The sequence below is a fragment of the Melospiza georgiana genome, chromosome 5 (assembly GCF_028018845.1).
Source record: "Melospiza georgiana isolate bMelGeo1 chromosome 5, bMelGeo1.pri, whole genome shotgun sequence".
Classification (NCBI taxonomy): domain Eukaryota; kingdom Metazoa; phylum Chordata; class Aves; order Passeriformes; family Passerellidae; genus Melospiza; species Melospiza georgiana.
In genome coordinates, this window is record NC_080434.1 from 74,218,634 (window position 1) to 74,233,547 (window position 14,914).

A 14,914-nucleotide genomic window follows, 5' to 3' on the forward strand; every position below is an offset into this window, starting at 1 on the left:
CCGGTCTGTGTCCTGTTGTCTGGTGTGCTGTGTTCCCTAGTGTGTCTTTGGGGTCCCTTTTGCCCTCTTCCCTCGAGGCCCTCACCACAAGCATGATGTGTCGTGTTTCATGTCCCCCTGTTTGTCACGTTCTGTGTCACGGGTGTCTTCGGGTATTTGTGCCGGAGCTGTTCTGCCCTGCCGCATGGCGTGCTGCAATGGGACAAGCCTGGGGAGTTGAAATTTGAATGTGGGCTCTACTTGGGCACTAGGTGCTATTCCTAGGTTTACATAAGGTGTTTCCAGCTTGAAAGTTAAAGTTATTGTGGAGGTGTGTGACATATGTTCTAACTTTCTTTCAGGTATGGATGCATTGCATCCATGGCAGAGGGTCAGGGTTAGGAGGTGCTGGGCATTCCTAGGAGCATGGTGAGTAGCAGACTGGTGGGGTTTTGGCCGATGCGGTGCCAAGGTCAGGCACTGATGTTTGGTTGTCTTTAATCTAGCTGTCTGAGAGACACCAGCCCGGTGCCAGCAGGACCTTACCAGGTGACGAGGTGGCCTTTCTTTGCACCTGACACAGGCATCCCCTGATGTCTGAGAGATAAGCAGAGGGCTGCAACCCTCAGAGGGGATGAACGTGGGGTGCTTTGTCAGGACTCCCTGAGGTGGGGGTCTGAGTTGGCTCTGGCAATGAGGTTAGCCAAGATGTTGCCCCTTAGGCCCCATAAAAGCAAAGTCTCCCTTTTGGTCACAGTGCTGAGGTGCGCAGCAGGGCAGAGCAGTCCTGGTGTGTCTTGTGTCACTTGTGTATTGTGTGTTTTCCTGGATATCTCATGTCTCTTATCTTAGCCCTGTGAGGGGCCTCTCAGAAACCTTTCCTAGCATCCGTGATCTCAGCGTTCCTCGCCCTGGCACCCATGCCATAGATCTTTTGACTGGGGAGCTCACACAGGCATCAGAAATGCATCTCTCTTTAGAAGCGTCCAGTCAGATGTCTTGTCATGTCTTGTTCTGAGCTGTACGGACAGCCATGCTGCGCAATGATCCATTATAGCAGAGTAGGACTTGTAAGGATGTGAGGTTAGGGAGAGGATTCTGACTGTAGGATTCTCAGGCATCCATCTTTGCAGTTTTTGGAATAAATCATTCTGTTTGCATCTTCTTCCTCCAGGGTTCTCTGAGCCTCATCAGCTCGCCATCATCTTCAACTCTTCTTCTTTTGCATTCTCTCAGTCCTTGCAGCCATTTTCCTTGCTAAGAGATTTCCGTTCCTGTTGTGTCCCCAGTGTTTGTCACGTCTTGTCTGTCCTGTGTCACGGGTGTCTGCACACATTTGTGCTGGAGCTGCTGTTCTGCCCTGCTGCAATATGAGAAGTCTCAGGGACTTGGAATTTGTAATGTGTAGTTGGATTCTAGATGGGATTTGTAGATGGACACAGGATACGTGGAGCCCATAAGTTATCCTGCAGCCCTTTCACTTTCATCCTAACTTTCTTTTAGTTGCAGAAGGATAAATCCAGGGCAGAGCCCCCCATTCTGGGTGAGGGGATTCCCCTGTGAAGGTCAGTCACTGTTTGTCTCTGCAGAGGAAGCATAAATTGTGGCTGCTGCAGCTCTGCTCTTTGTCTTTATTTTTAGGAAGTCAAGGCAGAGAGCAGCTGTCAAGGCTGAGTGGGCAAGGTGAGCATTCAGTAGGGTACCGAAACAGTTGTTATTGCTGAGGTCTCAGTTTCTAGTGCAGCTCTAGGTATGTATTATTCCTCTTTTTATTTTAGATGGACTGCTTGCCATCTATCCTAGCCCAGCATGCCCATGCCAGGTGGGTTCAAGCTTAAGGTATCAGTGTGGCATACTTGTCAGGGTTGGGAGGTTGTGTTTTCACAGTATCTCAGCATGCTTTTCTGCTTTGTTTCTTTGCAGGTGCTGTCGCTGCCCTAGGCATGCCGGGGAAGAGAGGAGGGCAGGTGACTCGGAGTTTAGGCGGGCTGATTCCTAGGTGAGCGTTATGCAGCAGCATGCTAAGTGTGTACATTTTCTTTTTGCAGGTATCTTCCAGGCGGCCTCTGGAGTCAAATCAAGACTTGAGGTGAGCTGGGGCAGGGGTGCGAAGGAGTCCCGGGGATTACTGTTTTTGAGGGCAATAGTCACGTTTTCTGTTTTGCCTTAGGTACCCTGGGCAGGCTTGTAGCCACAGCTTGGAAGCGGCAGCACCGAAGCGCACACATTGAGAACGTCTCAACGTCCACGTCCGACCGAGGATGGATTTTGTTTGCTTGTCTTCCAAAAGCTAAGTGTCGGGGCCAGTGGTTGGGAGAAGGGGAAAAGCCTTTACTATCACAGGAGGCAATCTGATGTCAGCTTAGCGGAGAGGTCTGTAGTGGGACAGGCTCCCTGGAAGTAAAGGGAGAGGGTTTCTCCTCAGCCTCACCAGAGCCTTTGCCGGGCAGGGCAGTTCCTACCCATCTCCACATTCTCGTGAACTTTGCGTCATCTGCCTTCCTCGACTTGAAGTCGTCACGGCTCTTTCCCCCGTGGAGCTTGCCTTAAGGTCCGGAGCTGTAGCCGCAGTCACCTGGCAGTCCGCTTCCTTCTCTAGGCTTGCTGACCCTCTCGAGCATCCTCCTAACTGCTTTGGCCCTAACTTCCTTTAATGAGTTGCATTTCATCATCACGTGCTGTTGTCATAGGGCTTCCTTTCCCTTGGTCTCATTGGCCTCTGGCTCGTCTTGTGCTAGGACTCTCGGGTCCCTAAAGGGAAAGTGCCAAGCAGTTGCAACTTGTCTCTGTGTTATGTCATCTGTGTCTATGTTATGGTGTGTGTGTCCATTGTCTTCCACGGCATAGGCCTTTGTTACATCTCAATGCTTTATCGGCTCTCTTCTGTGCCATGTTCTACTCACATTCCTTGCTGGATATCCCTTATTCCAGCATCTTTACATTTTTCCTCTTTGAGACAGGAATGTCTCACAGGGACAAGATGTTCTCATCCATCTTCCTTCTCACTATCAGCTTTGGTAGTGGGTTTTTTTCCATTTTCTTGAACTTCTAGAGGGAGCATCTTACACCCTCCTCACGTGACTGCAGTAGTTCTATAGGTTCCATCTTCTCAAAGGATACAGGGCTCAATAAGTAATCTTCCAGAGAGTTTTCTTAAGTCGTGGTTTATATTGTATGTTCCTATGTTGGCTTATATTGTATGTACTTACATACAGTATAAGTACGTACAGTATAAGCCAGCATAGGTACATGCAATGTAAGTGCATCGCCTTATATTGTCTGTACTTACACTGCATGTAAGCATGTCGCCTTATATTGTGTGTACTTACACTCTGTGTACACTTGCACTGTATGCGTCAGCTTATATTGTGTGTAGACTGTACCACTTATGATCGGAGCTGCCCTGCCCTGGCACATAGTCACAGTTAGGTAGAACAGTTATAACAACTTTACTGTTCATCTGTCTTTTGTGGGATTTTGGGTAGAAAATTCATCAGTCCAGAGTGGGGACAAGTCCTAGCTGTCAGATAGCCACTTGTTGACCCTTCCTGTTGTCTCACAGGTCGCCGAGGCTGCTGATTTCCCCAGGATCTGCCATTTAGCTCAAGGAGCGGCAGCCAGAAGATGTGTCAAAGCACCTTCTTCAGCATCTCAGAGAAGGGCCACAGTGAGCGTGTAAGAAGGAGTGTGTGTGAGAGCACGTGGCTGTGTCTGTCTGCTCGTCTCTGCGTGTGTGAGCGCATGCTGACTGGATTTAACCTTGTGTATATGACTTTTGCTTTTCAGGTTTTGCAACTCATTGTTAAATTGAGAATAAAAAATCCCCAGCTGCCTTCCACCCTGGCTGCTTTTTTTTTTTTGGTCCCGGCCAAGTAAAAACCCAGAAAAATACTCCAAGATAGGCTAGAAAAGGCCCAAAAAACCCAGTAAAAAAACCCAAGATGGGCAAGAAAAACCCAGAAAAAAGCAGAAAAAAACCCAAAATGGGCAACAAAGAAACCCCATAAAAATCCAGGAAAAAAACTGCAAGATGGGGAAGAAAAAAATCAAGAAAAAACCCAGAACAATCCCAGGGAAAAAATCTCAAGAGGGGCAAGAGCAAACCCGGGAAAAAAAGCTAAAAACCCCAAGATCGGCAAGAAAAAACCAGGAAAAAAAAACCAAGATGGGCAAGAAAAGCCCAGAAAAAACCAAGGAAAAAAACCAAACATGGGCGAGAATACCCAGAAAAAAACCCCAAGATGGGCAAGAAAAACGGCAGAAAACACCCACAGAAAACCAGGAAAAAAACCTCAAGATGGGCAAGAAGAATCCCAAAAAACCCCCACAAGATGGACCAGAAAAAACGCAGGAAAAACCAGGAAAAACCAGGAAAAATAAACCAGGAAAAAAAAACGGAAAAAAAATCCCAAGATGGGCAAGGAAAAACCCAGAAAAAAACCAAGAACAAAAACCCCAGACTGGCAGGAAAAAAACGCAAAAAAAAAAAACCAAGATGAGCAAGGAGAAGATCCTCAAAAAACCCAGAAAAATCACAGAAAATCCCCCCAAGATGGGCAAGAAAAAAAGCAAGATGGACCAGAAAAAAACCTGAAAAAACCAAGGAAAAAAAAAAAAAAAAGGAAAAAAAAAAAAGGGAAAAAAACCACCAAGATGGGCAAGAAAAAACCCAGAAAAAAACCCAGAAAAAAAATTCAAGATGGGCAAGAATAAATCTGGAAAAAACCCCGCAAGACTGGCAAAAAAACCCCAGGAAAAACTCCAAATTGGGAAGAAAAAAAACTGTCGTAAAAGGTGCCGTAAAGCGCGACTGTCGTAAAAGGTGCCGTAAAGCGCGACTGTCGTAAAGACGTCGTAAAGCACGGCTGTCGTAAAAGACGTCGTAAAGCACGACTGTCGTAAAAGGTGCCGTAAAGCGCGACTGTCGTAAAAGACGTCGTAAAGCGCGACTGTCGTAAAAGACGTCGTAAAGCGCGACTGTCGTAAAGACGTCGTAAAGCGCGACTGTCGTAAAGACGTCGTAAAGCACGACTGTCGTAAATACGGCCGTAAAGCGCGACTGTCGTAAAAGGTGCCGTAAAGCGCGACTGTCGTAAAAGACGTCGTAAAGCGCGACTGTCGTAAAGACGTCGTAAAGCACGACTGTCGTAAAAGGTGCCGTAAAGCACGACTGTCGTAAAAGGTGCCGTAAAGCACGGCTGTCGTAAAAGGTGCCGTAAAGCACGGCTGTCGTAAAAGACGTCGTAAAGCACGACTGTCGTAAAAGGTGCCGTAAAGCGCGACTGTCGTAAAAGACGTCGTAAAGCACGACTGTCGTAAAAGGTGCCGTAAAGCGCGACTGTCGTAAAAGACGTCGTAAAGCGCGACTGTCGTAAAGACGTCGTAAAGCGCGACTGTCGTAAATACGGCCGTAAAGCGCGACTGTCGTAAAAGGTGCCGTAAAGCGCGACTGTCGTAAAAGACGTCGTAAAGCGCGACTGTCGTAAATACGGCCGTAAAGCGCGACTGTCGTAAAAGGTGCCGTAAAGCGCGCCTGTCGTAAAAGGTGCCGTAAAGCGCGTCCGTCGTAAATACGGCCGTAAAGCGCGCCTGTCGTAAAAGGTGCCGTAAAGCGCGTCTGTCGTAAATACGGCCGTAAAGCGCGACTGTCGTAAAAGGTGCCGTAAAGCGCGACTGTCGTAAATACGGCCGTAAAGCGCGACTGTCGTAAAAGACGTCGTAAAGCGCGACTGTCGTAAAAGGTGCCGTAAAGCGCGACTGTCGTAAAAGGTGCCGTAAAGCGCGACTGTCGTAAAAGACGTCGTAAAGCGCGACTGTCGTAAATACGGCCGTAAAGCGCGACTGTCGTAAAAGGTGCCGTAAAGCGCGCCTGTCGTAAAAGGTGCCGTAAAGCGCGTCTGTCGTAAATACGGCCGTAAAGCGCGACTGTCGTAAAAGGTGCCGTAAAGCGCGACTGTCGTAAAAGACGTCGTAAAGCGCGACTGTCGTAAAGACGTCGTAAAGCGCGACTGTCGTAAATACGGCCGTAAAGCGCGACTGTCGTAAAAGACGTCGTAAAGCGCGACTGTCGTAAAAGGTGCCGTAAAGCACGACTGTCGTAAAGACGTCGTAAAGCGCGACTGTCGTAAATACGGCCGTAAAGCGCGACTGTCGTAAAAGGTGCCGTAAAGCACGACTGTCGTAAAAGGTGCCGTAAAGCGCGCCTGTCGTAAAAGACGTCGTAAAGCACGACTGTCGTAAAAGACGTCGTAAAGCGCGACTGTCGTAAAAGGTGCCGTAAAGCGCGACTGTCGTAAATACGGCCGTAAAGCGCGACTGTCGTAAATACGGCCGTAAAGCGCGACTGTCGTAAAAGGTGCCGTAAAGCGCGACTGTCGTAAAAGGTGCCGTAAAGCACGACTGTCGTAAAAGACGTCGTAAAGCACGACTGTCGTAAAAGGTGCTGTAAAGCGCGACTGTCGTAAAAGACGTCGTAAAGCACGACTGTCGTAAAAGACGTCGTAAAGCGCGACTGTCGTAAAAGGTGCCGTAAAGCGCGACTGTCGTAAATACGGCCGTAAAGCGCGACTGTCGTAAAAGGTGCCGTAAAGCGCGACTGTCGTAAAAGGTGCCGTAAAGCACGACTGTCGTAAAAGGTGCTGTAAAGCGCGACTGTCGTAAAAGACGTCGTAAAGCGCGACTGTCGTAAAAGACGTCGTAAAGCGCGACTGTCGTAAAGACGTCGTAAAGCGCGACTGTCGTAAGTACGGCCGTAAAGCGCGACTGTCGTAAAAGGTGCCGTAAAGCACGACTGTCGTAAAAGACGTCGTAAAGCACGACTGTCGTAAAGACGTCGTAAAGCGCGACTGTCGTAAAAGGTGCCGTAAAGCACGACTGTCGTAAAGACGTCGTAAAGCGCGACTGTCGTAAAAGGTGCCGTAAAGCGCGACTGTCGTAAAAGGTGCCGTAAAGCGCGCCTGTCGTAAAAGACGTCGTAAAGCGCGACTGTCGTAAAAGACGTCGTAAAGCGCGACTGTCGTAAAAGACGTCGTAAAGCGCGACTGTCGTAAAAGGTGCCGTAAACCGCGACTGTCGTAAAGACGTCGTAAAGCACGACTGTCGTAAATACAGGCGTAAAGCGCGACTGTTGTAAAAGGTGCCGTAAAGCGCGACTGTCGTAAAAGGTGCCGTAAAGCACGACTGTCGTAAAAGACGTCGTAAAGCACGACTGTCGTAAAAGGTGCTGTAAAGCGCGACTGTCGTAAAAGACGTCGTAAAGCGCGACTGTCGTAAAGACGTCGTAAAGCACGACTGTCGTAAAGACTGCCGTAAAGCGCGACTGTCGTAAAGACTGCCGTAAAGCGCGACTGTCGTAAAAGGTGCCGTAAAGCGCGTCTGTCGTAAAGACTGCCGTAAAGCGCGACTGTCGTAAAGACTGCCGTATAGCGCGACTGTCGTAAAAGGTGCCGTAAAGCGCGACTGTCGTAAAAGGTGCCGTAAAGCGTTACTGTGCGAATTGTTCCGAAGAGCCGAACTTAAATGAGTTTAGACCAAGAGGCGAACCAAGCTGAACCTAGCCGAGTTTCATTAAACAGAACTGAACGTCGCCGCACCGCTGTGCCTGCAGTGCGCCTGTGCAGACAGCAGGGGGCGCTGTGCCTGCAGCGCGCCGGTGCACACAGCAGGGAGCGCTGTATAAAGTAAGTATGAAATATCAACTATCTATAAGAAGGAATAAACGCTCTATGTCACGTGCAGCAGTAGAAAATTTCAGGTTCCCAGGAAATAAATAGTTTTCTTTAAATCATTTTCATTTTGGAGTTTTTTTAATCCCAGATAGCCTGAAAGTTTCTACTGCTGCTTTTTTATTCTAAAGCTAGAAATGAAAACCAAGATTAGAAATACAGGGAAAGAAAGAAAGAAAGGAAGAGAAAGAAAAAAAGAAAATAAGGAAAGGAACTGAAAGGAAGAAAGAAGGAAGGAAGGAAGACAGACAAAAAAAACCAAAAACAAGGAGGGCAAGGAGAAACCTAGGGGGGAAAAAAAGAAAAAGAAAAGAAAAAAAAAAAAACAACAAAAAACAAACCCACAGAAGAAAACCAAGATGGGCAAGAAAAATCCCTGAAAACAGACCAGAGAAAAACCCCAAGATGGGCAAGAAACAAAATCACAACAAAAAACCAAGATGGGGAAGAAAAAAAAAAAAAACAAACTGAAAAAAAACCCCCAAGGGGGGCAAGGAAAAACCAGAATAAACACCAAAATGGGCAAGAAGAAACGAAGAAAAAACCCCAAGAAATGCCAGAAAAAAATCAAGGAAAAAGGGAGTAAAAGCCCCAAGAAACAAGGCAAGAAAGAGAGGCAATAAAGGGCACAAAAACTCAAGACAAAAAAAACCAAAAACAAGACATGCCAGAAGAAGGTACGAAAATGGTTCTGCCAGGTGCGATCAAGGTGAGCGGGTTCAGATTCAGGTCCAGGAGATGAACAAGTGTCAGATTAGCTTGGGGCACTGCTGAGCAACGCAGCTGTGACAGGATTTATGTCTAAATACAGTTTAAATGAATTGGGGATTGTTTGGCTTTTATTGGGGTATGGGCTGGAGATTTCATAAAAAATATAAAACTAGAAATGCAAATATATCAGATATATGTCGATATCAATAAATATTTAATATATATTTATATAAGTAAAAGACATATATTGTGTCAAAAGAATGTATCTATTATTATATAAAAAGGTATTCTCTCCAATATATATATCTATAAATATAACAAATGAAAATTACAAATATAGATGTGAATAGAATTATGACAAACAAAATTATTTTTAAAATTTTAAATGTGTTTTAAAGAAAGGGGTGTCTTAGCTTTTTATGTCGTTAGAGGCAGGGGTTTTATTTTAAATAATATAAGTACTATAGAAATGTAAATCGACATACAGAAATATATCTTTATATCTCTATATATTTATTTTATAGTACCAAACTATGAATAGAAATAGAAATAGAAATAGAAATCTATGTAAGTAACATGAAGAGATGCAATATATAATATAATTTTTATTATACAGTAATATAAATTCTAAATATACATGTGAATATAAATATGAAAAATATATGATGGGGGCTGGGAGCAGCCCAGGTGTGAGTGTGAGGATGATGAGGGGGTGGCTCCTGCCAGGGCGAGGCTGTTTTAGGGGGAGGCTTTGCCTCAGCTCCCTTTTGCATGGAGCTGCTGAGTGGAGGGGTTTATGGGCCGCTCCCGGCACTGTCTCATGGAAGGACTGCGAGAGCTTCTCACAGGGTCGGGGGGAACACCTGGATGCCTCCCAGACCCAAGCTGCCACCTCACCTGAGACGAGCTCGTTTGAGAGTCCCAAGCAGCTCCATCAATCTGCAACAAGGAACCTGGGGGGCTGAGTTTTGCTTACCTGGGCAAAGGGTCAGCATTAGTTTTAGAGAGCCGGTGGCCCGGAGTGGCTGTCTGTGTGACTTCTGATATTCTGCCTTGCACAGGATGCCTCCTAGATGTAAGCTGCCACCTCAGCCAAATCGAGCTCATTTGAGAGTCCCAAGTACCACCAGCAATCTGCAACAAGGAACCTGGGCGGCTGAGTTTGGCTTACCTGAGAAAAGAGACAGGACTAGTGTTCAGGAGCCTGTGGCCCGGAGTGGCCAGCCGTCTGCCTGCTGAAATTCTGCATTGCGCAGTATGCCTCCCAGACCCAAGCTGCCAGCACTGGAGAGTCAGGCTGCTTTGAGGGCCCCCAAATGTGTCCAGCAATCTGCCATCAGGAACCTGAGCTGGTGAGTTACACTTACCTGTGTAAAGGGCAGCATTGGTGTTGAGGACTCAGGGGCCCTTAGTGACAGGCTGTCTGCTGAAATTCTGCATTGCGCAGGCTGCCTCTCCGAGCCAAGCTGCCACCTCAGCCGAGTCGAGCTCGTTTGAGAGTCCCAAGCGCCTCCACCAATCTGCAACTAGGAACATGGGGGGCTGAGATTTTCTTACCTGAGTAAGGGGCAGCATTAGTTTTCAGGAACCTGCGGCCTGGAGGGGCCGGCTGCCTGCTGAAATTTCACATGGCGCAGGATTCCTCCCAGAGCCAAGCTGCCACCTCACCTGAGTCAAGCTCATTTGAGGGTCCCAAGCGCCTTGAGCAATCTGCCACCAGGAACTTGGGCTGCTGACTTTTGCTTACGTGGGGAAAGGGTCAGCCCTAATGATCAGGGGCCTGTGGTCTGAGTGGCTGGCCGTCTGCCTGCTGAAGTTCTCCAGTGCGCAGGATGCCTCCCGGATCCAAGCTGCCACCTCAGCTGAGTCGAGCTTGTTTGAGAGTCCCAAGCGCCTCGAGGAATATGCCACCAGGAACTTGGGCTGCTGACTTTTGCTTTCCTGGGGAAAGGGTCATCATTAGTTTTCAGGAGCCTGTGGCCCGGAGTGGCTGTCTGTGTGCCTTCTGAAATTCCGCATTGCGCAGGATGCCTCCCAGACGTAAGCTGCCACCTAAGCCGAGTCGAGCTCGTTTGAGAGTCCAAGCACCACCAGCAATCTGCAACAAGGAACCTGGGCATCTGAGTTTTGCTTATCTGGGGGAAGTGTCAGCATTACTGTTCAGGAGCCTGGGGACCAGAGTGGCCGGCTGACTTCTGAAATTCCACATGGCGCAGGATGCCTCCCAGACCCAAGTTGCTGCCACAGCTGAGTTGAGCTCGATTGAGAGTCCCAAGCACCTTAAACAATCTGCCACTAGGAACTTGGGCTGCTGACTTTTGCTTACGTGTGGAAAGGGTCAGCCCTAATGATCAGGGACCTGCGGTCTGGAGTGGCCGGCCGTTTGCCTGCTGAAATTCTCCATTGCGCAGGATGCCTCCCAGACCCAAGCTGCTGCCACAGCCAAGTTGAGCTCGATGGAGACTCCCAAGCGCCTCGAGGAATATGCCACCAGGAACTTGGGCTGCTGACTTTTGCTTACCTGGGGAAAGGGTCAGCATGACTGTTCAGGAGCCTGGGGACCGGAGTTGCCGGCTGTCTTCTGAAATTTAAGATTGCGCAGGATGCCCCCCCGACCAAAGCTGCCACCTCCGCAAAGTCAGGCTGGTTTGAAGGTCCCAAATGGGCCCAGCAGTCTGCCATCAGGAACCTGAACTGGTGAGTTACACTTCCCTGTGTAAAGGGCGGCTTTGGTTTTCAGGGCCCAGGGGCCCTTAGTGGCCGGCTGACTTCTGAAATTCCACATTGTGCAGGATGCCTCCCAGACCCAAGCTGCTGCCACAGCCGAGTTGAGCTCAATTGAGAGTCCCAAGCGCCTCGAGGAATATGCCACCAGGAACTTGGGCTGCTGACTTTTGCTTACCTGGGGAAAGGGTCAGCATGACTGTTCAGGAGCCTGGGGACCGGAGGGGCCGGCTGTCTTCTGAAATTTAAGATTGCGCAGGATGCCTCCCCGACCAAAGCTGCCACCACCGCAAAGTCAGGCTGGTTTGAAGGTCCCAAATGGGCCCAGCAATCTGCCATCAGGAACCTGAGCTGGTGAGTTACACTTCCCTGTGTAAAGGGCGGCTTTGGTTTTCAGGGCCCAGGGGCCCTTAGTGGCCGGCTGACTTCTGAAATTCCACATTGTGCAGGATGCCTCCCAGACCCAAGCTGCTGCCACAGCCGAGTTGAGCTCGATTGAGAGTCCCAAGTGCCTCGAGGAATATGCCACCAGGAACTTGGGCTGCTGACTTTTGCTTACCTGGGGAAAGGGTCAGCATGACTGTTCAGGAGCCTGGGGACCGGAGGGACCGGCTGCCTTCTGAAATTTAGGACTGCACAGGATGCCTCCCAGACCCAAGCTGCCCCCACCGTAAAGTCAGGCTGGTTTGAGGGTCCCAAATGGCCCCAGAAATCTGCCATCAGGAACCTGAACTGGTGAGTTACACTTCCCTGTGTAAAGGGCGGCTTTGGTTTTCAGGGCCCAGGGGCCCTTAGTGGCCGGCTGGCTCTTCATATTCTGCAGTGCGCAGGATGCCTCCCCGACCCCAGCTGCCACCACCGCAAAGTCAGGCTGGTTTGAAGGTCCCAAATGGGCCCAGCAATCTGCCATCAGGAACCTGAGCTGGTGAGTTACACTTCCCTGTGTAAAGGGCGGCTTTGATTTTCAGGGTCCTGGGGCCCTTAGTGGCCGGCTGACTTCTGAAATTCCACATTGTGCAGGATGCCTCCCCGACCCAAGCTGCCCCCACCGTAAAGTCAGGCTGGTTTGAGAGTCCCAAGTAAGTCCAGCAATCTGCCATCAAGAACCTGAGCTGGTGAGTTACAGTTCCCTGTGTAATGGGCGGCATTTGGTTCCAGTGCCCAGGGGCCCTTAGTGGCCGGCTGGCTCTTCATATTCTGCAGTGCGCAGGATGCCTCCCCGACCCCAGGTGCCACCATCGCAAAGTCAGGCTGGTTTGAAGGTCCCAAATGGGCCCAGCAATCTGCCATCAGGAACCTGAGCTGGTGAGTTACACTTCCCTGTGTAAAGGGCGGCTTTGATTTTCAGGGCCCAGGGGCTCTTAGTGGCCGGCTGACTTCTGAAATTCCACATTGCGCAGGATGCCTCCCAGACCCAAGCTGCCACCTCAGCCGAGTCGAGCTGGTTTGAGAGTCCCAAGCGCCTCCACCAATCTGCAACAAGGAACCTGGGGGTTGAGTTTTGCTCACCTGGGTACAGGGTCAGCATGTGTCTTCAGGAGGCTGGGGACAGGAGTGGCCGGATGTCTGCTGAAATTTCACATTGCACAGGATGCCTCCCAGACCCAAGCTGCCACCACCTAAAAGTCAGGCTGGTTTGAGGGTCCCAAATGGCTCCACCAATCTGACATCAGGAACCGGAGCTGGTGAGTTCCACTTCCCTGTGTAAAGGGCATTATTGGTATACAGGGCCCAGGGGCCTTTAGTGGCCGGTTGCATTCTGAAATTCTGCAATGCGCAGGATCCCTCCCAGACCCAGGCTGCCACCTCACCTGAGTCGAACTTGTTTGAGACTCCCAAGCTCCTACAGCAATATGCCATCAGGAACCTGGGCTGCTGAGTTTTCTTCTTCTGGGAAAGGGCTGGCAGTGGTGTTCCGGAGGTCTTGCCTGGAGTGGCTGTCTGCCTGCTGAAATTCCGCATTGCGCAGGATGCCTGCCGGACCAAGGTGCCTCCACCGCAGAGTCAGGCTGGTTTGAGGGTCCCAAATGGCCCCAGAAATCTGCCATCAAGAACCTAAGCTGGTGAGTTACACTTCCCTGTGTAAAGGGCAGCATCTTTTTTCAGGGCCCAGGGGCCCTTAGTGACCTGCTGCGTGCTGAATTTCTGCATTACGCAGGATGCCACCCTGACCCAAGCTGCCACCGCTGCAGAGTGAGGAGGCTTTGAGGCTCCCAAATGGCTTCAGCAATCTCCCATCAGGAACTTGGGGTGCTGAGTTTTCTTCTTCTGGGACAGGGCTGGCATTTGTGTTCAGGACGCCCTGACTGGATTGGCTGGCTCCCTGCTGATATTTCTGCTTTGCCAAACGTGCCTCCCAGACCGAAGCCGGCACCAGTTCCAACTCCAGCTGCTTTGTCCTCGGCACGTGTCTCCTGCCATCAGGAACCCGGGTGGCTGGGTTACATTTCCCTGCGTAATGGGCAGCATTTTTGTCCAGTGCCCAGGGGCCCTTAGCGGCCGGCCGCCCGGTGAAATTCCGCATCGGGCAGGATGCCTCCCGCACCCCAGCTGCCACCACCGCAAAGTCAAGCTGGTTTGGGAGTCTCAAGTGGCTCCAGCAATCTTCCTTCAGGAACCTGAGCTGCTGAGTTACACTTCCCTGTGTAAAGGGCAGCATTGGTGTCCCGGGCCCTTAGTGGCCCGTAGTGGCCTGCTGCGTCCTGAAATTCTGCATTGGTCTGGATGCGTCCCAGCCCCAAGCTGCCACCTGTGCCTAGTTGATCTTTTTGAGAGTCCCAAGCGCCTCGAACAATATGCCACCAGGAACTTGGGTGGCTGAGTTTTCCTTATCTGGGAAAAGGGACAGGACTAATTTTAAGGATCCCGTGGCCCGGAGTGGCCGGCCGTCTGCCTGCTGAAGTTCTGCATCGCTCAGGATGCCTCCCCGACCAAAGCTGCCACCTCACTCGCGTCGAGCTCATTTGAGAGTCCCAAGTGCCTCCACTAATCTGCAACAAGGAACCTGGGGGGCTGAGTTTTGCTTACCTGGGAAAAGGGACAGCACTAGTGTTTAGGAGCCTCTGGTCCAGAGGGGCTGGCTGTCTGCCATCTGAAATTCTGCAACGCACAGTATGCCTCCCAGACCCTAGCTCCCTGCACCGCAAAGTCAGGCTGGTTTGAAGGTTCAGAATGTCCCCAGCAATCTTCCATGAAGAACCCGAGCTGGTGAGTTACACTTACCTGGGGTAACGGGCGGCATTTGTGTCCAGGGCGCAGGGGCCCTTTGTGGACGGCTGTCTGGTGAAATTCTGTATCGCACAGGATCCCTCCCGGACCCAAGCTGCCACCGCCGCCAAGTCAGGCTGGTTTGAGGGTCCCAAATAGCTCCAGCAATATTCCATCAGGAACCTGGGCTGCTGAGTTTTCTTCTTCTGGGACAGGGCTGGCGTTGTTCAGGAGGCCTTGCCTCGAGCGGCTGACTGCCTGCTGAAATTCTGCATTGCCAAATGTGCCTCCCAGACCCAAGCCGGCACCAGTTCCAAGTCCAGCTCCTTTTCCCTCGGCACGTGTCTCCTGCCATCTGCCATCAGGAACCCGGGTGGTTGAGTAACGCTTCCCTGAGAAATGGGCTGGCGTTCCCGTTCAGGGGCCGGGGGCCCTTAGTGGACGGCTAGCTCCTGAAATTCCACATTGCGCAGGATGCCTCCCAGATCCAAGTTGTCACAGGTGCCGAGTCGAGACGATTTGAGACTCCTAAGCGCCTCCAGCAATTTGAAATCAGGAACCTGGGTTGC

At 50.3% G+C, this 14,914-nt stretch overlaps 1 long non-coding RNA gene across 1 annotated transcript; it reads left to right on the forward strand.

Moving 5' to 3' along the window:
* The first annotated feature begins 1,357 nt into the window (after positions 1-1,357).
* On the forward strand, positions 1,358-2,030 carry LOC131083906 (uncharacterized). The gene is made up of 3 exons (XR_009114493.1): positions 1,358-1,662; positions 1,758-1,801; positions 1,903-2,030. It is a non-coding gene; the product is annotated as an uncharacterized LOC131083906 (long non-coding RNA).
* The last annotated feature ends 12,884 nt before the right edge of the window (positions 2,031-14,914 follow it).